We start from the raw sequence: 24,918 nt of genomic DNA on the forward strand, positions 1-24,918 counted from the left end.
TTTGTTTTTATGAATTCCCTAAACTTCTGTTTATCTAGAAATGTCCTCATTTTGCCTTCATGTTTGAGACACAGTTTTGCTGAATATATGATTTTTGGCTGGAAATTTTTTTCCTTCAATGCTTCATATAAGTCATGCCATTGCCTTCTTTCCTGCATGGCTTCTGCTGCGTAATCCGAGCTCATTCTAATTGACTTTTCGTTTATCATTCTAATTGACCGTCCTTTGTAGGTTACTTTTTGTTTATCCCTAGCCGCTCTCAAAATTCTCTCTCTATCTTTGGTTATGGCGAGTTAGATTATAATATGTCTTGGTGACTTTCTTTTAATATCTACCTCATGTGGAGTTTGATGAGCATCTTGTATATTTTCTCATCTTTCACGATATCAGGGAAGTTTTCTGCCAACAAATCTTCAACAATTCTCTCTCTATTTTCTGTTATCCCTCCCTGTTCTGGTACTCCTATCACTTGTAGGTTATTTCTCTTTATAAAGACCCACATGATTCTTAGGATTTCTTCATTTTTAAAAAATTATTTTGTGATTTTTCTTCAAATATATTGGTGCCAATCATTTTCTTTTCGATCTCACTAATTCTGACTTCCACTTCCACAATTCTGCTCCTGACTTTCTACTTATTTCTCTAGTTCTGTAATTTTATTGTTAATCTTCTCTGTTTCTGATTGCTGTCTCTCTATGTGTTCTTTCAGCTCATTAAATTTTTCCTTATGTTGCAGAATAACCTTTTCAATTTCCTCAAGTGCTTTATCTGTCTGTACCTTGGCTTCTTCAGCATATTGCCTGATCTTGTTCCTGATGTCTTGAAGAGTTCTGGATATTAATCTTTTGTATTCTGTCTCCAGTAATTCTAGAAATTCACCTTCATCCAAGAGAGCCCACAATTCTTTGTTTTGAGAGCTTTTTGGAGCAGCCATTGTCTGCTTCTTTTTGTGATTTGCTATTGACTCTTCTCTGAGACATTTACAAGTATTGCATTATTTTATTTTATGTTTCCTTACTGTATCCTACCTTTTTGCTATGTTTTGTTTTGATATGCCCAAATAGGTTACTTGAATGAGCTAGTTTGATTACTTTTGCCTATGAAGCTCTAATGTCCTGTTACCAGATGGCTAGACCTGTTATCAGGTATATAAGCCTAGAAGTCCATTCACTGTTCTTGTATGGATTCAGCTCAGGTATCTAGGTAGCTGGCCATCAGGTGTGTGCTACAGGCTCTGTCCTACAATCTTAGAGTGTCAGGGGTGATTGGTGTAGGTACAGGTATCTGCTTGCAGCAGGAGGTGATGGTCTGAACAAGGAAGGGGTCTGACAACTGTCTGTGAGGAAATGGCATCCCTGTTCCCTAGAGTGCACAGGTGGGTGGGTTCTGCAGATGGACCATGGGTATCCAATGCTTTTGGTTCTAAGGCCTGGGGGGTGCCAGTAATCCCTGGACACCTGTCACAGATGACTAGTGACATGAATGCAGGCACCAGTCCTTAGGCCCCTTTTGTGGGCAGGTGAGGACCCTGATTAATATCAAAGCAAGGTCAAACATCAAACACCCACCTCTCCACTGCAAACCTGAAACAGTTGCATTCTTCCGACAAGGGACTATTCTCCTGAAATAGGCCCACACAGGTCTTCCAGGAGGGAAAGGTATTCCAAGTCCATGGACCGTTTTTACCTGTACAGGAACTGTTTCTGTCCTGAGCTCTCTGGGTTAGTGCAGCCGGCAGATTATCTTTTCCCCAATTGTGAATTTATTCCTTCTCTAAGGCCAGGAGAATGGCTTAGAACACTCAGCTGTGCCTATCTCAGGCCCAGGAAAATCAACAGCTGCTGAACCTAGCTTGAGAGTGGAGAGAGTGGTAAGATATAGCAAGTACTTAGTTTTTGCCAAGAAGACCTTTCTTCTCTGGTTCCAGGTGTATGAGTAGGCTGTGTGGCTGCCTGTTTCTCCCTGAGGAAACTGCAGCTGAATGCTACCAGCAGCTGTCCACAGTCGCTCCCAGGAATGGTGCCTGAGGGTTCCTGGTGATTCAGATCTGGCAACTCCCCACTGCTTCTGAACCCTCTCTCCCTCACTCTGCCACTCAATCCATTTTCTACACTTGACTTTGATGTCCAGAGTTCCTAGCTTGTCATAAATATAATCGTTTCACTTGTTTGTTTGGGTCTTTGTTGTAAGAGGGATCACTGGAAGCATCTGAGTACTCCACTGTCTCTGCCCCACCTCCCCACCAATCTTTTTATTATTTTTTAAATTGTACTTTGGATGTAGGTTTACAGAGCAAACTGGTTTCTCATTAAACAATTAATATGCATATTGTTCTGTGACATTGATTGCCAACCCCATGACATGTCAACACTCTCCCCTTCTCAACTTTGTGTTCCTCATTACTAACTTTCCTGACCCTTCCTGCCTTCTCGTCTTTGTCCCTGGGCTGGTATGCCCATTTGGTCTCATTTTGTTTTATGGGCCTGTCTAATCTTTGGCTGAAGGGTGAACCTCAAGAATGACTTCATTACTGGGTTGTAAGGGTGTCTCCTCTCCACCAATCTTATCAGGGAAATCTTTAAGAATTGGGAAAGTGTCAAGTCCATGGCAGGGGATACAAGTTTTCAAACATTACAGTTTTCATCTGGAAGCTGCTGTTTTATAATTGGCAGTAGCCAATGCCAATTGTATTCCTTGAAATGGAAGCTTCTTTCTTTTATATTGAAGAAAGTGTTTTCCAGACATCCAAGTCTTCTTTTCTGTCAGTCTTACTTTAAAGTAAAAAGTGGAATACCAGGAGAAAACAGGTAGTTCAGCTTGCAACTCAAACAACTGTACCTGTGCTTTTTCTCAAGACAACTATCATACTTAGTATACTTCAGATGTGCTTCATGTGTACTTCCCATTTTATCACACAGAATATTAAAAGATCTTGTAATGGTTAATTTTAGATGCCAGCTTGGCAGGCTATGATTCTCAGTGGTTTGGCCTAACACTAAGACTAGTTCCTGTGCCATAATGTAATCTAATTCAATGTAATGTAATCACTTTCCATAAATTGATAGGAGAGTTCCTTAGGGTGTGGTCTGCCTCTAGGCTATAAATAGATATGATGGCAGAATTTGCTCTCTGCCTCCGTTCTGTACTCTTCCTGTCACCTGACCTAGGGATCTTGGGATGCAAGGCTGGATCAATCTCCAGTGTGTCATCTGACCCTTGGATTTTGGACTTTCCAGCCCCCACCCCACCCCATCATGTAAGCCTATCCCTTGAAGTCAACCTCTTTCTACATACAAAGTTGTAACTCAATGGTTCTGATATTTGTGATTGGTTGAATAAAACGATGCATGTAAAGTCCCTGAGTGGTGCAAACAGTTAATGCTTTCACTGCAAACTGAAAGGTCAGAGGTTTAAGTACACCTAGAGGTGCCTTGGAAGACAGACCTGACAACCTACTTCCAAAAAATCAGCCACTGAAAACCCGAGGGAACACAGTTCTACTCTGACACATGGGTTGTCATGAGTTGGAATCGACTTGACAGAAAAAAAGAAAAATCCTTAGAAAAAGATTTTTTAACCCTTGACATGTACAGTGCCTGGTACATGATAAGGCTTAAGTAAATAGTAGTAAATAACATTATTGTCCTGGGGCCTTGTATTACCTGGAGCTCTTGGAGTCTTTCCAAGCACATGATAGGGAGCAACAGTAGAGTTCATCAAAAGCAGAAAATATAGCCACTTAGTTTCTTCTGAATCATTTCCATACAGTCCGCACCATTCCAGAGAATGTTCAATTAGCCCGATGATGTTGCTACCACAAGATGGCAGTGCCTCTCTCTCCTCAGACTGACCTTGGTTTGAATTCAACATGTGCTTGTACTCAAGGGAAAAATGGAGCTTGTCTCTGATTGGCTAGGTAAGAAATCCTAAGTTCTCTCTGGGAGGACAGAAGGGCTAGAGAAGAGGCTGTTTTCACTGAGAAACTTGGCTGCATTTCAGACCCCAGAGCTGCATCTCCTTTGAGCCCAACAAGGAGGAAGAATGGAGAAACTCCTTGGAATGTCTTTGGTGATTCTATGGCTTCAACTGGCCAGTAAGTTGGGGGCCCTTGGTGATGGGAAGAGGGAGACCAAAGTTCAGAGTCCACAAGATGTGGGGTAAAGTCTTCCTGTTAATTCAGAAATATACCTGAAGATTCGGGAAGGAAATGTAAACACTAGAAATTGAATACGCAAGAACTGACTCGTGGTCTTTCTGCCTTGTGTTTCTGCCTAGGAGTGAACAGTCAAGTAGAACAGAATCCTGAGGCTCTGCACATCCAGGAGGGTGAAAATGTCACCATGAACTGCAGCTATAAAACTAGTATAAATGCCTTACAGTGGTATAGACAAGATTCAGGTAGAGGCCTTGTGCTACAAATTTTAATACTTTCAAATGAGAAAGAGAAACCTAATGGAAGACTAAAAGCCACGCTAGACAGCTCCACCAAAATCAGTTTCCTGTTCATCTCCACTTCTCAGGCTGCAGACACTGCTACTTACTTCTGTGCTCTGGATACACAGTGTTTACCAGACACCTGCAGCTTTTACACAAACCTGTCTGAGCTGCTGCTTAGACCCCCTAACAGTAGGTAGAGTTGGTGGTTACATCTTCCCACAAAGGAGAGTCTACCAACAACTGGCAACATAAAGGGCTGCCCTCTCAAATCTGATTTTTTTTTGGAAGCACCTTGGACTGGGGCAAAGGACCCTAAGTTTAGAGTGAAAAACTAAAATGCAAGTTCAGTTCTGCTAGTGCTAGATATATAACCACAGACACGTCGTAACCGAAGGTGAAGTATTTGGATTGATGAGCCCAAAAGATCCTTCAAACTAATTTTCTCAGTTAAAGAACTAAGCGTTGTAGAGTCACTGAGGACGAGGAGGGAGTGCTCAGTATTTTATGTGCAGCCCCTCAAGTCCTAAATGAGTCTTTGATGTGCATGATATGATTCTTACATTCCTCTGTAGGAAACAGTATTGGAATTCATCAGCCATTGGAATTAGAAGGGATCTCAGGATTCTTTCAACCAAACCTTTCATTTTACCACTGAGAAGTGGGAATATCGTGTTATGGAAAGGACTTGAACTCTGGGCCAAGAGAGACAAAGATCTGAATCTGACTCTGCCACTTATTAATTGTATGACTTCCAAGCCTCAAGTTCTCCATTAGTAGAATGAGAATTTATAAGAAAGTCATAACGTTGCCCCATTCAAGTGAGAAATGTATTTTCTTCATTACCAGATTCTGAAATATTTTTTGAAAGAAGGTACTTCTATCAAATATACAGGAGTATTCCATCCATTTATTCTTGCTTCTAGTAACATAAATCCCAAATGTAGTTTTCTGGACCCTTATGATACTACTGAAAATGTTTTGTGGAGAAAAGTAGGACATTTATTTTTATGTGCTTGCTTGTGAAAATGTGGGGGAGGGCAGGAGAAAGGCTGGACAGAGGCAGTGATTCCCAAGCAGCAGACCTTCAACCGTCAACATCACCTGTGTCAGAATCATCTCAGAATCATCTGGAACCCCTTGGAAGATCTGGATTATTAGACGCTATTCCAGTTTATTCTATCTGCCTCTGAGGAAGTGTCCCAGGAATTTGTATTTTTAGTTAACATTGTCTGCACCTGCTGTATCTGTTAGAGAATGGTTTAGCTTCATGTTACAGAAAACTCAAATACTAATGTCTTTCACTAGATGGAGCTTATTTTCCTCTCTTGTAAAGAAGCTCTGTGCTGTGTACTTGGGGCTGGTATGGTGATTTCAACATATTATCAGAGATCCAGGGTTTTTCTAGCTTATTGTTTCTCATCTTTCATATGTCAATATTGTTTTTATGCTTTCTAGAAACTACTAGAGATCCATCTAATTTATACACCTTCCAGGGAGAAAGAAGGAGAATTTCGAACGACAAGTGGGTATATTCTAGCTGAGCCAATCATCTTCAGAAGCTTTACCTAATAGCTTTAATTTACATTTTATTTTTCCTAAAAATTTTTTCCTCCCCTAAAAAGAGTATAAACTAGTAAATACACACTCATTCTTGTACATCTGTTCGAGAGTCAGTAACTGAAGGAAATTCAGTCATGCATCTCTGAGTTTTCAGACTTTAAATTTCTCCTTCCTTTCTCTGATTAGTAACTGTGTACACTACTATTGTGTGTGGTCCTTAATTAAAGGAATAATATCTGTGTTTCTCACCCTGAATCCTCAACACCAAAGTGCCTTAGTCATCATTGTTGTCAGGTGTCGTTGAGTTGGTTCCATCTTATAGCCAGCCTATGTACAACAGAACAAAACACAGCCCAGGCCTGCACCATCCTCATAATAGTTGCTATGTTTGAGACCGTTGTTGACCGCTGTTTCAATCCATCCTGTTGAGGGTCTTCCTCTTTTTTGATGACCTTCTTCTTTACCAAATATGATGTCCTTCCCCAGGGACTGATCCCTCCTCATAACCTATCCAAAGTATGCGAGACAAAGTCTCACCATCCTTGCTTCTAAGGAGCATTCTGTTTGTACTTCTTTCAAGATGGATTTGTTCATTCTTCTGGCAGTTCATGGTACATACAATATTCTTTGCCAATCCCAGAATTCAAAGGCATCAGATCTTTTTTGGTCTCTTCCTTATTCATTGTCTAGCTTTCACATGCATATGAGGTAATTGAAAGTACCATGGCTTGGGTCAGGTACAATTTGCTCTTCAAGGTTACATCTTTGCTTTTTAACACTTTAAAGTGTTCTTTTACTGCAGATTTGCCCAATGCAATATGTCATTTGATTTCTTGACTGCTGCTTCCATGGGAATTGATTGTGGATGCAAGTAAAATAAAAATCTTGACAACATTAGCCTTTTCTCCAGTTATCATGATGTTGCTTATTGGTCCAGTTGTGAGGATTTTTGTTTTCTTTATGTTAAGGTATAATCCATACTGAAGGCTGTGGTTTGGCTTCATGTCTTTGATCTTCAGTAGTAAGTGTTTCAAGTCCTCTTCATTTTCATCAAGCAAGGCTGTGTCATCTGCATTTGCAAGTTGTTAACAAACCTTCCTCCTATCCTGATGTTGCATTCTTCATATAGTCTAACTTCTTGGAGTATTTGCTCGGAGTTCAGATTGATTACGTTTAGCGAAAGGATACAACCCTGATACACACGTTTTCTGATTTTAAACCATGCAGTATCCCCTTGTTCTGCCTCTTGGTCTATATACAGATTCTGCATGAGCACAATTAAGCTTTCTGGAATTCCCATTCTTTGCAATGTTATCTGTAATTTGTTATGATCCTAATCATTAGGATCATCGAATCTCCATCCTCATTTCTATTTATTGACTTTTAAAATATAAGTCTTTATTTTTAGACTGCTCAAAGAGTTATCATAATCTTTTAGTGAAGAAATAAGAAAATGAAGCTGAGTTTCTCAGACAGCAGTCCATAGATACTTGGAGGTAGGTGAATAAATTCTTGGGGCACAGCAGGGGCCAGCAAATGACAGCCTAGGGATCAAAGCTAGCCTGCCACCTGTTTCTGTAAATAAACTTTTATTGGAAAACAGTCATTCCCATTCATTTATGCATCAATTATGGCTGTTTTTGCACTTTAACAGCAGAGTTGAGGAACTGCAATAGACTTGCAAAGCCTAAAACATTTACCATTGGCCCTTTATGAAAAAAAATTTGCCAACCTCTGAGGTATAGGAATTACATGAGAATTTTTAGATTTGGAGTTTTCTTTATGATGACAACAAGAAGAAGAAGAAATAAGGTCATAGTTCCAAAGACGTGTACGACTACCTTATAACTGAATATTCCCCTTGGTTTTTGAGGCCTGAGTTTGACTTATTTTTTCTACAATGTTTTTTTTTTTACAAAATTATGTGCCCATAGAATAACGGCACTCTACAAATAAAGGCATCACATTTGTTTAAATGGAGAAAAGTGTTCATAAAATTTTGGTTGTGATATAGTACACAGTAATATAGACAGGCCATGACTTGTCCATCAGTTTGTCATACTGTGGTGGGTTGCATGTTGCTGTGATGCTTGAAGCTATGCCACTGGTATTTCGAATACCAGCAAGGTCACCAATGGTGGACAGGTTTCAGGGGAGCTTCCAGACTAAGAGAGATTAGGAAAGAGGAACTGGCGATCTATTTCTAAAAAAAAAAAAAAAAGGCCAGTGAAACCCTTATGAATAGCAGTGGAACATTGTCTGATACAGTGCCAGAAGATGAGCCTCTCAGGTTGAAAGGCACTCAGAAGATGACTGGGAAAGAGCTGCTTCCTCAAAGTATAGTCGACCTTAATAACATGAATGGAGTACAGCATCCTGGACATTCATTTGCTGACGTGGCATGACTCCAAATGAGAAGAAACAGCTGCAAACATCCATTAAGAATCAGAATGTGGAATGTATGAAGTGTAGATTAACAAAAATTGGAAGTCATCAAAAAAGAAATGGAATGCATAAAGATCAATATCCTAGGCATCAGTGAGCTGAAATGGACTGGTATTGGCCATTTTGAATCAGACAATCACACTGTCTACTAAGCAAGGAAAGACAAATGGAAGAGGAATGGTGTTGCATTCACTGTCAGGAAGAACATTTCAAGATCTATCCTGAAATGCAGTGCTGTCAATGATAGGATAATATCCATTTGCCTACAAGAAAAGTCAGCTAATATGACTATTACTTAAAATTACACACCAACCATTAATGCCAAAGATGAAGACATTGAAGATTTTTACTAACTTCTGCAGTCTGAAATTGATCAAACATGCAGTCAAGACGCACTGATAATTATTCGTGATTGGAATGTGAAAGTTGTAAAAAAAAAGAAGGATCAGTAGTTGGAAAATATAGCATAGGTGATAGAAATGATGCTGGAAAACACATGATAGAAATTTGCAAGACCAATGACTTATTCACTGGAAGTGCCTTTTTTCAACAACTTAAACTGTGACTATACAAATGGACCTTGCCAGAGGGAACACACAAGAATCAAATCTACTACATCTGTGGAAAATGACGATGGAGACGCTCAATATCATCAATCGGAAGGAGGCCAGGGACAGACTGTGGAACAGGATATGAATTGCTCACATGCAAGTTCAGTTTGAAGGTGAAGAAAATTAAAACAACTTCATGAGAGCCAAAATATGACCTTGAGTATATTCCACCTGAATTTAGAGATCATCTCAAGAATAATTCTGAAGCATTGCACACTAATGACTGAGGACCAGATGAGTTGTGGGATGACATCATGGACATCATACATAAGGAAAGCAAAATGTCATTAAGAAGACAGTAAAGAAAGCAAAGACCAAAATGGGCGTCAGAAGAGACTCTGAAACTTGCTCTTGAACATAGGGTAGCCAAAGTTAGTGGAAGAAAGGATGAAGTAAAAGAACTGAAGATTTCAAAGGGCAGCTCGAGAAAGGAAAGTATTGTAATGAAATACACAAAGAGATGGAGTTAGAAAAACCAAAAAGGAAGAATGTGCTCAGCATTTCTCAAGCTGAAAGAACTGAAGAATAAATCCAAGCCTCGAGGTGCAATATTGAAGGATTCTATGGGCAAAATATTGAATGACACAGGAAACATCAAAAGAAAATGAAAGGAATAGAGGGTCATTGTACCAAAAAGAATTGGCCAGTGTTCAACCATTTCAGGAGGTAGCCTATGATCAAGAACCGATGGCATTGAAGGAAGAAGTCCAAGTTGCACTGAAGGTATTGGCAAAACACAAGGCTCCAGGAATTGGTGGAATACCAATTGAGATGTTTCAACAAACAGATACAATGCTGGGAGCGTTCACTCGTTTATACCAAGAAATTTGGAAGACAGCTACCTGACCAGCTGTCTGGAAGAAATCCATATTAGTGCCCATTCCAAAGAAAGGTGATCCAACAGAATGTGGAAATTATTAATCAATATGATTGATATCATGCCCAAGTAAAATTTTGCTGAAGATATTTCAAAAATGGTTGCAGAGATACATCAACAGGGAATTTCCAGAAATTCAAGCTGTATCCAGAAGAGGACATGAAACAAGGGATATCATTGTTGATTTCAGATGGATCTTGGCAGAAAGCAGAGAATACCAGAAAGATGTTTACCTGTGTTTTATTGACAATGCTAAGGCATTCGGTCGAGTAGATCATAACAAATTATGGATAATATTGCAGAGAATGGGAATTCCAGGACACTTAATTGTACTCATGAGGTATGTGTACATAGATCAAGAAGCAGTCATTAGAACAGAACAAGGGGATATTGGATGGTTTAAAGTCAGGAAAGATGTGTGTCAGGTTTGTATCCTTTCACCAGACTTATTCAGTCTATATGATGAGGAAATAATCAGAGAAACTGGACTATATGAAGAAGAACTTAGCATCAAAATTGGAGTAAGACTCATTAACGACCTGCCATATGCAGATGACACAGCCGTGCTTGCTGAAAGTAAAGAGAACTTGAAGCACTTTCTGGTGAAGAACACAGACTGTAGCTTTCAGTATAGATTATACTCAACATGAAGAAAACAAAAATCCTCACAGCTGGTCAAATCAGCTATACCATGATAAGCAGAGAAAATATTGAAGTTGTCAACGATTTTATTTTACTTGGATCCCCAACCAGTGCCCATGGAAGTGACAGTCAAGAAATCAAATGATGTATTGCATTGGGCAAATCTGCGGCAAAATGTCTGTTTAAAGTGTTAAAAAGTAATGATGGCATTTTGAGGACAAAGGTGCTCCATGGAATTTTTGAATGCCTCATATTTATGTGAAAGGTAAACGATGGATAAGGAAGAATTGATGCTTTTGAATTATGGTGCTGATGAAGAGTACTGAATACACCATGAACTGCGAAAAGAACAAGCAAAATCTGTCTTGGAAGTATTACAGTCTGAATGTATTTTAGAAGCAAGGGTGGTGAGATTTCTTCCCATGTACTTCGGACATGTTATCAGGAGGGACCAGTCCCTGGAGAAGGACATCACACTTGGTAAAGTACAGGGTCAGTGAAAAAGAGGAGGTTCTCAGAGAGATGGATTGACACAGTGGCTACAACAACAGGCTAAAACATAGCAACAGTTGTGAGGATGGCACTGCACTGGGCCCCACTTCATTGTGTTGTACATAAGATTGCTGTGACATGACAGGATCTAACAACAATATAGACAGGCCAAACTCCAAAGAATGTGTGCTACCCATAGCCACTACTGTTTACCCATTGAAAGGGGCTGTATTGCTCACATTCAGTATTTGAACTATCAATTCATTAGATGTAAGAGTAGCAGTATGCACATAGTATATATTCTTTATTGCTGAAATTTTGGGTGCTTCATTAAATAATAAAATTGTGTGATAAGGACTTAAGATTTTTTGAAAAGGAGAAATAATGGTACTAATAATTACTAATCAGAATAACTCAGATTATGGTACCTGAAGCTCCAAATCACTTAAATCAAGTCATTGCTTAACTATACCCATTCATATTTTTTCTCTAGTAAATCTACTCTAACTCTTTCCAGCAAAAGAAGCTCACTCACATAATTTTTAATTTGAATACTATCAATTTATATTTTTTTGCACTCATTTTCTTTGTTTGGTTCAACAATTGGTAAGACCTATGACCCTAAGAAGCTTATACCTAATTTTACTTTTATGTATAGTAACTCACCATCATACTAAAAAATAGCCAACATGGGAGTGGATACTTTTAAGAAGAACTGTACCTTATCCAATTTTGAGAAAGGCTGAAACAAATTATGAAATGCACCTGTTATCTGGGTCCTAGAACTGCCCTCTGGAAAAAGCTATTCCCACCAGGGGACCAAGACATATCCTCTCACCCAGACTGTACTTCACAAGGAGATAATTTCACACATGTGTCCATTCATTCATTTATTCACTCATTCTACAAGTATTTTTTGAGCATCTACTATGAGCTAAAGATCTGTATATTTTGGAAAATGGACAACCAACACTAATTAAAACTAAGTTCCTGGGCTTAGAAACCCCAAGGCTAGTTTGAAAAACAGGACACAAGTGTTTCTACTATGATGTCGTAAGGACAATAACCTTACTCAGCCTGGTGAGATGGGTGAATGTTTTCACAAGGAGGTGGCATGTAAATTGATTCTTAAAGAATGATTAGGATTTATCCAGGCAAAGGTTAGGAGAGAGAAATGAGAACACTCGAAACAGAAGGGCTCAGTTCCTGGTTCCAGGAAACCAGTAGGGAATAAGCCAAAAGGAGATCTCAGAACATTCTGTTTTATGCACTTAATGTAAACTAAGGTGCCTAAAACTGGCTTAATGCTGGGTGCGAAGAGATGGTAGATGCTGGGAGTGAGGAGACTTAGTGGAGCCATATGGCCCTGCACCTTAGAGAGAGTAGCAGGAGAATTACCCTCTGCCTTGGGCACCGCTGGGAAGTCTGCAAAGAAAGTGTTTGGTGTTTCCTTCCTGGAGACCTACCACTCACCCTGCCACTCATTTCCCTTCTATATCTATGATTTGGGTATCTAGGATTTAATTCTAGCATTAGAAAAACCCAAACCCACTGCCCTCGTGTTGATTCCTACTCATAGTAACCCTATAGGACAGAGTAGAACTACCCCATAGGGTTTTCAAGGCTGTAAATCCTTACAGCAGTGCAAAGTGGGCTGGTGGATTCAAGCCACTGACCTTTTAGTCTGCAGCTGAACGATTAACCACCGCACCACAAGGAATCCTCCACTCCAGCCTAAATAAGATCGAATTCAAAGATAAAAGCAGCTGCAGGTACTGCATGGAAACTAAAGAGGGTGCTGCTGTCTTCTGGTGGTGGTTTGACACAAATCATTGTTCATTTCTGAGCACATCTCTCTTTGCCACAGCATGTGGTATGATCTTGTAGGGTAGTTAGTCTTGACTAACACACGAGCAAAGAATTTCTAAAAGATTCCACCAAAGAATGAAGAAAGTAGAACAACCTTCTCACTTTTGGTTAATCTCAGAACAAATGCTGCAGCTGCTTCTCAGCCAACCAGGCTCTCTGTTTCCTGCTCAGGGCCTGTGATCTTGTTGATATTCAGTAAGTAACGATATTGAAAACTTTGAAGATGCTCTATCCCTTGATTTGAAGATGTCCTTTAACTTCTTCCAGACTTGACATGCTCCTTTTAAAATGTGAGTATAATAAACTGTTTACTTTTTTAGGAGGCACCAATGGAGACTCAGTGACCCAGACAGAAGGTTCTGTGACCCTCCTCGAGGGGGCACCTCTGACCCTGAACTGCACTTACCAGACCAGCTATTCAGCTTTCCTTTTCTGGTATGTCCTGTATCTCAACAAAGCACCTGAGTTCCTCCTGAAGAGCTCATCAGAAAGCTGGAAGGATGACAGCAGAGGTTTTCAGGCCAACCACGTTAAGAGTGACAGCTCCTTCCACCCAAAGAAGCCCTCAGTTCAAATATCATACTCGCCTGTGTACTATTGTGTTCTGAGTGACACAGTGACAGGAACTGAGTGACAGGGAGCTGAGCATAAGCTCTGAGCACAGGAAGGCCTGGGTATGGGGAGCCCTGGAAGGGGGTATTATTTTCTCTCCAGACAGTGTTCTGTGCTGGGAACATCCTCAAAATACTTGTAGCTCTGATGCCACAGAGCAAGGAACCTTGGAGTTTTGGGATTACTCTACAGAGAATAATTGAGGGAGGGGTACTGTAAAGAGGAACTCAAGCCCTGTTCTTCAGAAATGCCTGTCCATTCAGCCCAGATGGCTCCTCTCTCCCCCAGAGGTCAGATATTTCTGGGAAATGATATGAACTCTGCTACGACATTTCAGTAGGTACATGCTGCAATATTTCATACCTTACTAATAAAGACTTCCAGGGGCAACAGTTCATGGACTAATGTATGACTTTGCATCTAGTCCCTTGTTTTTGCAGTTTGGATCAGGATTGTATGTCATGTTGAGTTTCGACTGCAGAAGCTCCATTTCCAGCAAGTGGGGACTTTATTCTGTTTTCTCTCAACTTTTCCTGCCTTTGTGGCTGCTCTAGAAATGTTGCTGTTTCAGGAAGTTCTATAATGAGAGGTTTCTGACTAGAGATTTTCCTTATATCAAAGGCATTGCAGTGTCAAAACAGCCCAGTCAGTATAGTTTGTGTCCATAGCATGTCTTTCTCACACTATGCTGATTCACCTCCATGCTGATCTTGCCGCCACCACAGCAGCTCTTTGTTTTGACTTATATAATGATCTGGATTCTGGAATTGAGTAAGAAATTCTAGATTCTGGAAATGAATTCTGGATATGACTATAATTGTGTAAGCTACCACTGCCCATCTGTCAGTTGGTCATACTATGGTAGCTTGCGTGTTGCTATGATGCTTGGAAGTTAGGTCACCAGTGTTTCAAATAACAGCAGGGTCGCCCATGGTGGACAGGTTTCAGCACAACTTCCAGACTAAGGCCCAGGACCTTCTGAAAATTAGCCATTGAAAACCGTATGTATCACCACAGAATATTCCCCGACATAGTGCTGGAAGATGAGCCCCTTTGGCTGGAAGATACTACACAATGACTGCAACAAAGAACTGAAACATGCCAACGATAATTAAGATGCCACAGGACTAGGCAGTATTTCCTTATGTTTTGCTTGTCATCACCATGAGTCAGAGACCACTCATTGCAGGTTTTATAGGGCCTGAAACTTTTATGGTTTTAGGACTCCTCTTTAAGGAAAAGAAAATGAAATGACAAATACAAATTGCTGGAGTCCCTACCAGGGCCTTCCTTGGAAAAGGCCCAGGCTAATTCTAATTTAAAAAACAAAAACAAAATCAAATCTATTACTGTCAATTCCAACTCCTGGTAACCCTAGGACAGAGTAGAACTGCCACATAGGACTTCCAAGACTGTAATCTTTGGGGAAGCAGCCAACCACATCTTTTTCCTACTCTGTGTTAATAAACCGAAACCCATTGCCAATGAGTCAATTGCAACTCACAGCAACCCTATAGGACAGAGTAGAACTGCTAATAAAAAAAACCAAACCATTGCGGTCGAGTCGATTCTGACTCATAGCAACCCTATAGGACAGAGTTGAAGTTCCCCAAGGAGCACCTGGTGGAATCAAACTGCTGACCTTTTGGTTAGCAGCCACAGCTCTTAACCACTACTCTACCAGGGTTTCCAGAACTGCTAATAAAAGATCCTAAAATATAAGCCCAACTTGCTTCATGGTAAATCTGTCTCTGGGATCCCATAGGGTATCTTCCTCATCTTCATCTTTAAGACAGAAATATTATAATGGTTTCAGTTTATCTAGATATTGGCAGGCTCTCTTGCCTCCATTTCCGTTTCCACCCCAGCAGTTGAGTCATTCACTACCTATATTATTTTATGTATTTCAAACTCTATTGTTTTTTAATAACAGCTTTATTGAGATATAATTCATATACCATAAATCTGACCCTTTTAAAGTATACAATCCCGTGGTTTTTAGTATATTCATAGAGTTGTGCAACCATCACCACTCCCTAACTCCAGGACATTTTTATCTTCACCCTCGAAAGAAACCGTGTCCCCATGAGGAATCGCTCCCCGTTCCTCACTCCCTCTAGTCCCTGGCAGTCACAAATCTACTTTCTGGGTCTATGCCTGTTCTGTAGTTTTCGTGTAAATGGAATCATATAATATTTGGCCTTTTGTGTCTGACTTCCTTCACTTGGTATAATGTTTTCAAGCTTCACTGATGTAGCATACGTATCAGAACTTCATTCCTTCTTAGACTGAATAATATTCCATTGTATAGGTATTCTGCATTTTATTTATTCATTCATCAGCTATGGACATTTGGATTGTTTCCACTTTTTGGATATTATGAATAATGCTGTTATGAACATGTCTTGTACAGAAGTCCTGTTATTTTTAACTCTATTACATTTTGAGTTAGAGTTGAAAACAAAAACAAAAACTTGTTCAGATGCTGGGAAAATGGTGTGGGGACAGCGTCTGACCTCCTCTAACTTCACAAGTGGGAAGGAGAATCAAGATCAACAGTCTAGGGCTGATTCCTATGAGGCAGAGGTCAGTCATACCTCCTCTTCCTACTATCTTTGCCAATTCTGATTCCAACCGTCCCTCCCATGGTACTCTTTACTTCTCTGGTGTGCTCGATAATTCATTGCAATGGCCACACAGAACTCACACACAATACACACAATTATGTGGTTAAGAAGAAAGCAACAGATTACAGTTCTTCCATCAAGACAGGCTCTTTTCAGCTGTGCTCACAGGCACACCTTTCTCTGGCCCTTGGCCTCTGACCTGGTCAGACAAGTGTTACAAAGCTCTTTTAACTCTTTGGGTAAGTGCCCAGAGGCACCCTAGTCCTCCAGTAAGTTTGGGCCCTAAGGCCCTCAGCTGTAACTCCACCAAGTGCCCAGGGGCACTGTACTCTGCTAGTGAGCCTCCTGCCTAAAGGCACTCAGATTTCTGGCTCTGCGGGCATGGAAGCCCACCATATCATCTCCTGCCGGTTACTCCTGCTGGTCTCTCCTGCCACCACTTCTCACCGTCTTCAGTGTTACAGCTCTCACTCTCTTTAGCCTTCTGGTTCCAGGAGGTTCTCAGTGCAGGAACCCTGGGTCTAAAGGGTATACTCTGCTCTTGGCTCTTCTTCCTTGGTGGTGGTGTGATTCTCCTTCTGTTCTGGAATTGACCATCTTTTATGCTTAGCATAATGGCAAACCTAACCAATTCCCATGTTAGGGTTCCGTGTACCTTATTAGCTTGGTCCCACCTCATCATTTGGTGGAAGTTGGAAGATTATGGTGAGAAAGACCAGACAAAAGTGATCCATTACACCACAGATGCTCTCTGACTGAACAGCTTGACTATTCTGGGAGCCGCAGCTGAGCTACAGTGACTGAAAGTAGGAGACATAGGGGTATTTGACATAGAAATGCAGACTGCATTCTCCAAATACAAACTAGAACACTTAGTATTGCAAATATGTTTACTCATTGAGAGTATAGGGCACAACATTTTCTGTTCTGCCACAATGCATATCTCTCTAACCCAAATTAGTTTTTAGAGGTTAGTGGGCACATTTCTGATGTCAATACAATGTGGAAATTCAGTTGATTCTCTGTGAGTTTTCCGAACACATTAGTAATTTGTGACAAACCAAAGAACTATTAGGAACATGCTTCTCACTACAAAAAAATAAAAACAAAAAAGGTTTCAGCTTTAGCGTAAGGAGTATTTGCTTCAGTGATTTCAAGAATTTCTAACCCTTTCAGGATTAAGTTACCTGTTGAAGTTGAAAGTGCAGATAAAGACTGAAGATATTTCCTTTTCAGTGTCAAAAATATGGATTTTATGTAGAACAATAACCTTTTAAATTTTGATGAAACTGGTCTTATTGGAAATTAAAGCCCTCATGGACCTTTACATCTAGAGGGGTGAAACACAAGTTCCAATGTTTAAAGCTGCAAAGAGTTACTGACTATGATGTGAGGGATAAATGCCAGTGAAGACTGAAATATGCTAGTATTTTTAATAGAATTTCTATTGTTTTTTCTGGTTACCAAGTTGTATTTATTTTGATTGTTTTTCTCTATTCCAATTTACCACATCATTTTGTGCTTTGGAAAAGCAAGATTTTCAGGAACACACATACTGAATTATAACAGGAATTTCTGTACTTGGGTATTGAGCTAAATTTTCTGATTTTGTTTACATGAGCATGTATATGTGTGTACACACACACCCACACACATTTATGATTTTTTTTCCCTGTTGCTCTCTGACACTGACACAGTGTCTGCAACAATGGACTCAACCATAGCAATGGTTGTGAGTATGGCGCAGAACCTGGGAGTGTTTCGTTCAGTTGTACATAGGGCTGCTGTGAGTTGGAGCCTACTCGATGGCACCTAAAAAAAACAACACTTGATGTTGATACACACTTGACAGATTTTGTGATTCAGGAGGCATGATGCGATATCACTTATTGATAACAAAATTTTCTTGTGTACCTTTCACTGGATTTCATGACTAGTAAAGTAGGAACAAACTGTATAATGATTGAGAGCAAAAGTTTTATCTTTCTGTTAAAGTCAAAACTCTGTGGCTATTTTTTACCTAATTCTCCCTGGAAAAAAGAAGATATACAGAAGACCAAAAAGTGCCTAACTGTGATCCCACATACTCTGCACAGTTAATAATACAGTGTGTTCCACAAAAGCCTTACACTTTCCATCAAAAAAGAATTGACTGAGCATGATTCAATTTTACTCATGTTATTTTTAGGCAAAATCATGGTCCAGTAAGTTATAATGAGACAAAATAGAGGCTCAGGACAGTCTAGAATCTCCTCCTTACACAGGAAGCATGTGACAAGACACAGGCAAGCTGTCATATCTGGAAACTGTATTTCTTGTATGGGGGCAGAAGCATCACACAGCCTAGTATCTTTCCTTACTCTCTCAAGCACAAGCTGCAGCATTAAAGTCTGGATTTGAGAGAGAACGCCGGACATTTCACGAAAAGAAGAGCTACCAGCATGCTTCTCCCCAGCCTGCTGAGGGCAGTCATAGCCTCCATCTGTCTTGGTAAGGATGCCACAAACACAGGACTCAGGCTCCTCTCAGCTCCCACATTTGTAGGAGAGGCAGGTTGTCATTGTCTAATAGGGTTTAGGAGAGTGGGGCAATGGGTAAGGGGACGCAAAGCCCTGGGTCCTAACTCAGTTCATCCCTTACACCCTCATGGTTACAGATAAGGGATCACTCTACTTCTTTTCTCTATCCTACAGGATCCACCATGGCCCAGGAGGTAACTCAAGACCAGCCAGCAACTTCTGTTGTGGAGAAGAAGGCTGTGACCTTGGACTGTGTGTATAAAGCCCAAGATATTAATTATGCTCTATTTTGGTACAAACAACCACCAAGTGGGGAAATGATTTTCCTGGTTCGTCAAGAGTCTTATAATAAGCAGAATGCAACGGAGGGTCGGTATTCTCTGAACTTCCAGAAAGAAGCCAGATTCGTCAGCCTCACCATCACAGCCTCACAGCTCAGGGACTCAGCTGTGTATTTCTGTGCTCTGAAAGATACCACAGTGAAATGGGCACCTGCAGGAGCCCTACAGAAACCTCAATAGGAGGGAGGGCACCTGGGGCGAGACTGTCATAGACAGGAGGAGGCAGGGGCTGTGTCAGCACAGGTGGGGGAACCTCAGTTCAATTCATATAGAATGCCTAGACATATCACTCATTAAAAGCATACTATCTTCTATTCATTAGAATAGTTTGAAACAGCACAGGTAGACCATGAAAAAAATAAAAACAGAAAAAGTCAACAACAAAGCATATTAAGTTTTGATGTGGTGGAAAATGATCTAATTGTCTTCAAACGTAATGGGTGATTCTACTAAGGGGTTGTGAATATTTCAGAATCATTCATTCATTTATGCATTCATTATCACGCCATGTGCTTTCATCAACTTGTACTATGAAATTACCTTCCACTGATTTTTCTCAAAAAGAATATCATTATTCAGTGCTGTAGAATATACAATTTAATTTAGATTCATTTCTGTAAGCATACTAATAACTTCTTGTACAGAAGATTAGATTTTTAAATGCTCATCATATTATTCCACCCCACCCTCTTGGCTACTGTCTCTTCATGACATGATTATGATTTTTTTTAAGAAGTACCTAAGTTTATTGCTCTCATTTAGAAGCTGCCCACAGAGGGAGATGTGAGGCGGGGAGAATTTGTACTAACCTATCAAGTCTCTTGCCTTCACTCACCCTTTGCCTTCTGAGCTCTGGCCAGTTTGAAGCTGAAAAGCAGCCAGGGCTGGAATGACGGTCACCATGGCCACCAACACCTATCTGGTCCCTTCCAGTAAGTATATTTTTTTCAGGTGTTACAACAGGTGAAACGGGTGCTCATGTACAAGGATATGCTCTGTTCTTACAAACCTCTGCATTAGTTTTCAACATTTAAAATTCAGTCATCACATTTATAGTAAGGTATTTATAAAAATTGGAAGATCTAGCAAAACTAGACCCTCTGGGGTGTAGGTCAAAGTTCTGCTATGAGCATGTAATGACTTTGATATAGTCTCATTTTATTTTTAAAATTTATGTGAATTTACCATTCATTCCACAATGTGAATTAACCTAAAAGTAAAAATTTAAATCATTAGCTCCAATGCAGAAACTAATCTGCACAAAAAACGAATCGGAATTGACATGTCATGAAACTATACCTGTTCCCCCGCCCCCGCCATGATTTCATGTATTAAGGCTATGCATACCAGTTGGAGAAACTCAAGTATAGCTTATTAGTCATAGCAGAACATTAGTTATCAAGACAGACATGATTCCTGCCTTTATGGAGATCATATTCTAGTGGGTTACAATGAAATCTAGTACAGGTAGTCCCCGAATTACAAACATCCAGCTTACAGACAACTAGTGCTTAAAAAAAAAGATTGCTATAAAACCTATTATATTACAATTTTGAGTTAAATACAATGGTTCGAAATAATGAATACACGCACTGCTTTGCAACACTCATGGAAACATTGCTCGGTTTGGAAGTGTTTCTTAAGTGTTTTATATGTGTAGAAAGGTAAAATATATATTATACACGAAGACAAACATTTGAGTAATTGACCCTAAATAAGAACTATGTACCTATTCCAACTTACCCACAAATTTGACTTAAAGACAGACTTAGGAACAGATCTACTTTAAAACCTGGAGACTGCCAGTGTTGCATAATAGTCAGAAAGAACAATAAACTAATTTTTTAGTGTTTATTTTACAAATTATTGACCTTAAACAAGTTGCTTAACTTCTCTGAACTTGTGTTTCCTCCTGTGTACAATGAAGAGATTTAGTTAGGCAGTTGCTATTGAACAGTTGAACAGTCTTTTCCATAATTTTAAAGAGTCACAAGAGCACTTGGACTGTTGTCCTTTTTGAGTTCCTAACACTTACTGGCTTTCTCTTTTGATTTGGTAAATCTCTATTAGCTGTCATAGAAATTAACCCTTGTGTTCCATGCACTGCATGATAGTATACCAGTGATGACAGGAAGCCAAACGGAGCAGGCAGTGAGAAGAGTAACTTAGGAAACCAGCTACTTTCAACACATAGGAGTCATTACTCTATGCAGCTATGAGAGAGAGAGAAAGCAGGTACTAACTCATTTTACTCAGGCAAAAAAGTTTTTATTTGGATTTGATGTATGGTTTCTTTCTCAAGGCACATTTCCTTCCCTCGGTTTGGGACAATCAGGAACTGCAGAAGATGGCCATATTGAGCCTTGACTAGCTGGCTAGATCTGCAGGGGACACAGCCCTTCTTATAAAATTCTAAGGTGTTGTTTGGGAGCCAGATATTCTAGTCATAGGGATGACAAATCATATGGGTCGCTATGAGTCAGAATTGACTTCTTGGCAATGGATTTGATTTGGAGCCCTGGTGGCGCCAGTGGGTAAGCATTCGGCTGCTAACCAAGAGGTCAGCAGTTTGAATACACCAGCCACTCCTTGGAAACCCTATGGGCCAGTTCTACTCTGTCCTATAGGGTCACTAAGAGTCAGAATCGATTCATGGCAATGGGCTTGCTTGTTTTTGTTTAGGGGTGCTTAGTAAAATGAAGGCAATTCATCTGACCCTAGAGGGACTGAGAACATTGTAGCTGGGTGAGGTTCATTCAATATCAGAGAGTTTATCTAGATATGGGCTGCAAATGTAAACACACGTAGATGACAAAAGCATAGTGAAAATGAGTGTGGATAAACAAGTGTTTGTTTTTTTTTTTTAAAAAAAGGCGCAAACACAAAGATGTGTCATTTCACTCTGGGTCTCAGTGCCCCTCAGTGAAAAGGAATTGTGTAGGAGAGAGATGAAGGAAAGTGATGTTGCAAACCCAAGGCTTCTCTCAAGTTAAGTGGGGGTCCTGCAAGGTTATCCAAAGATTGGAATTTTGTCCCTTTACCCATGAGTCCCATCCAACTCAGACTGCAAGCTTGTTAAATATGGACAGGCCAGTGCACAAAGAGCCATAATACAGGGCACCATTTTTTAAAATATTTTTCTGGGTGGGAAGCTGGGGAAGTGAAGCATTCACAGCGATCAGGACAGCTGAGGCTAATCCAGCCCCTGTGAATAGGGAGATTGCTAACGGCCAACATCAGGTTCTAGCCCCTGCTACTTTCTTACAGTCCTCTCCCTCTTCATGTGTTCTCTGAAAATTAGTCACTGTTATGGATTGAATTGTGTCCCCCCAAAATGTGTGTCAGCTTGGCTAGTTCATGGTTCCCAGTATTGTGTGATTGTCCACAATTTTGGTATCTGATGTGATTTTCCTGTGTGTTGTGAATCCTAACTCTGTGATTTTAATGAGGTAGGATTAGTAGCAGTTATGTTAATGAGGCAGGACTCAATCTACAAGATTAGGTTGTGTTTTAGGTCAATCTCTTTTGAGATATAAAAGAGAGAAGTGAGCCTAGAGACATGGGAAGCAGTGCTGGGAGCACAGTGCATCTTTTGGCTCGAGGTTCCTGCACACAAAATCTCTTAGACCACGGGAAGATAGTTGACAAGGACCTTCCACTAGAACCAACAGAGAAGACAAGGCCTTCCTCTGGAGCTGACACCCTGAAGTTGGGCTTCTAGCTTACTAAACTGTGAGAGAATAAACTTGTGTTTGTTGAAGCCATCCACTTGCGGTATTTCTGTTATAGCAGCTCTATATGACTAAGACAGTCACCCTGAGTCAGAATGGAGTTGAGGGCAGTGGGTTTAGTTTTTTTAACAGCCCACATCACAGAGCTTCTGATCTTGCAAACAGTATCTCCATTGTAAGGTTGCTCAAGTATCCCTAGGCCAGGGTCTGACTCAGTTAAAAAAAAAAAAAAACTAAGAGAAAGAACTGCATGCCAAAGAAACTCTGTATACAGACCTGTCATAACCCTAGGGGCTGCCTCTTTGCAATCTGATCTAGAGGGTGAGGCCTTCTGAATACAGGAACAGAAAGTCAAAACAGTGGCACTCTCAAGGAGGCATCCTGACCCACTGTCATGAATATTTCTTTAAAAGAAAAGGTATAGGTTGATATTAGGTACATATTATGTGCAATACGAAGAAGCTCTGAACCTAGTCCCTTGACCCACTTCACTTAGCACTACTGAGTATGCATAAGAGTTGCTTGTCTGGCTGGCGCCTGTTCAGCCTGTCTGGCACCTGTGTCCACTGCTGTACTGTACTTCACCCCCATCTACTTCCAGCCAATGAGAGGCAGGTTCTACAGCCCATGGCCCTCCAAGCTGGCTCCTTTAAAACACTTCCACCCAATTTCATAACTAAAGTTTCCTTTTCTTTGAAAAAGAGAAAAATTATCCCATCAGTGTCCCTTGAAGTACAGTGCATTTTCCACATTTCACACCACTTTCAAAAGAAGTGGAAAAACATTTTTTTTCTTGCTTACTAGATTAAAAAAGATACTGCCCTCTAGAGACAATAAAAAATTTATAAGAAGTAAAAAGGAGAGAAGAACATATTAAGTCCATTACAAGATTGTAATAAGCAAAATTCATAGTATGAAAAGCTCTGTAGAAAAAAAAAACTTGATTTCTTCAACAATAAACTACAAGCAACAAAATAGAGATGTAAAGGACAGATCGACCAATTACGATGTGCGGCCATTAGGGGGATTCGAAATCAAACAGTGAGATAAATGAGAAAATTGGCAATCTGAACACACATTAGATACTCAATGGAATTATTGTTAATTTTTAGATGTGATAAAAGCATTGTGGTTGTGTTTTGAAAAGTCAACTTTTAGAGATAGACACTAAAATGATCAAGGAAATGTGATACAATATGCAGGATTTTTCTATAAAGCATGGCGTGGATCAATGTTGGTGGGGGTATACATGAAATACAGGTCAGGGTATAAATGAAACCCATTTATCATGAACTGATAAATGATGAAACCCGGTGATGGGTAGGTATATGGAGCTTCATTTTTTATATATTTGAATACATTTGAAATCATTCTTAACAAAGGTAAAAATAGAAAATGGATAAATTGAAATTCATCATCTCCCTTGCATTATGACTTTGGACATATTCTTTAACCTGTCTTGCCTCAGTTTCCTCATCTGTAGAACAGGGATAACAGAATCTACCTCATAGGGTTCAGGCGAGAATTAAAATAAAATTATATATGCATATATATTAATTATATGTACATATGTATGTTTTTATTGTCGTTGTTAGCAACTCTAACTCATGGTGACCTCATGTGCGCAGAATAGAACCGCTCCATAGGATTTTTAAGGCTGCGATCTTTCAGAAGCAGATTGCCAGGCCAGTTGTCTGAGGCGCCTCTGGGTGGGTTAGAACTGCCAACCTTTTGGCTAGTAGTTGAGTGCTTCACCGTTTGGGCCACCCAGGGACTCCAATACATACAATTTTAGCACAAGTACATAGCATGGCATCTTGACACAGCACACACACAAAAAAGCAAACCCGCTGCTGTCGAGTAGATTCTGACTCATAATGACCCTATACAGACAGAATTAATGATAATTATTATTTATATAAGGTCCCTCCCTAGGTGGTTCAAATGGTTTGCACTTGACTGCTAACCTAAAGGTTGGAGGTTTGACCCTCCCAGCAGTACCATGGAAGAAAAGGCCTGGAGATCCAATTCCATTAAGATTGTTGTTGTTGTTAGGTGCCATCAAATCAGTTCTGACTCATAGCGACCCTATGCACAACAGAACGAAACTCTGCCTGGTCCTGAGCCATCCTCACAATCATTGTTATGCTTGAGC

The sequence above is a fragment of the Loxodonta africana genome, chromosome 10, assembly GCF_030014295.1.
Source record: "Loxodonta africana isolate mLoxAfr1 chromosome 10, mLoxAfr1.hap2, whole genome shotgun sequence".
NCBI classification, from domain to species: Eukaryota; Metazoa; Chordata; class Mammalia; order Proboscidea; family Elephantidae; genus Loxodonta; species Loxodonta africana.